The sequence below is a fragment of the Brassica oleracea genome, chromosome C5 (genome assembly GCF_000695525.1).
Source record: "Brassica oleracea var. oleracea cultivar TO1000 chromosome C5, BOL, whole genome shotgun sequence".
Classification (NCBI taxonomy): domain Eukaryota; kingdom Viridiplantae; phylum Streptophyta; class Magnoliopsida; order Brassicales; family Brassicaceae; genus Brassica; species Brassica oleracea.
The window spans coordinates 6,257,442-6,258,397 of NC_027752.1; the positions used below are offsets into that span (position 1 = coordinate 6,257,442).

Genomic DNA, 956 nt, shown 5'->3' on the forward strand with positions numbered 1-956 from the left:
TGGTTAAGTGTATAATTAATAGTGTTTTTTATAGGAAATGTACAAAATTAATTGTTTTCTTAATCCGTGTGCCGAAACCTAAAACGACACTTATAATAAAACGGAGGGAGTATCTGCTTAGCAGGTAAACATAAACGGTTAAATATAATAAGTCTGTGAAAAATGATGATAAAGTCCAAAAAAGCATTTTTATTATAGTTTTAGATTTTTTTTTTAAACATACCAAACTCCATAAGAGGACATAGTTTAAAAGAAAACCCATGTTAACACACAATCATTATTGAAACAGCAAGTACTCCATCCGCATCACAACCCTCATCTTCACTTATTCCTTACGTGGCTTCTTGACCACCTTTGAAGACTTTGATGCCTAAGGTTTCTTGATGGCGACCACTTAGATATGTTCCTGAAATAGTTTGATGCGTGGTGTTACTGCAGGTCACGCAAGGATGACACCGTTCGTTGGAGCTTCTTTGTGCACCTTGAGCAAGAGACGTAACACCAGCCTTTCTCCAGTTTGATATCAGTCACCATTCCAGTGCAGACAAATTCAATCTTATATTTTGAACCTTTCAAAACCACATACAGAAAATAAACTTTAAACAGTAAAAACTGACTGTACAACCTGAGGCTCGGAAAAGATGACGAACTCATTGAGCTAAGCTATAGTAAGAGGCTCAACCTTTGCATAGCCTCTCAGCAATGATGGAACAGGGGTGATCCTAATGGCTTTGGAAACCAGCATGTGCTGTTACAGAGCATTCCGTGAGAGTTTGTTATGGATGTAATAATTTATGAATCATCAAACACTTACTCCTAAAATTGAATTTCCCCTGCATCAGTTGCCTTGCCGGAAAATAAATGTGTTCCCGAGGTGGCATTCAAGAACAAACGTCCTGCAGAAAAATATTCAATCTGTGTTGCAAGAATATTAGGCCTCCTCACATGTAAGCACG

At 37.7% G+C, this 956-nt stretch overlaps 1 long non-coding RNA gene across 1 annotated transcript; it reads right to left on the reverse strand.

The window, feature by feature from the left end:
• Nucleotides 1-250: 250 nt before the first annotated feature.
• Nucleotides 251-946, reverse strand: LOC106294114. The gene is made up of 3 exons (XR_001260738.1): nucleotides 815-946; nucleotides 683-748; nucleotides 251-569 (listed from the first exon to the last, which is right to left on the reverse strand). It is a non-coding gene; the product is annotated as an uncharacterized LOC106294114 (long non-coding RNA).
• Between the last annotated feature and the right edge of the window lie 10 nt (nucleotides 947-956).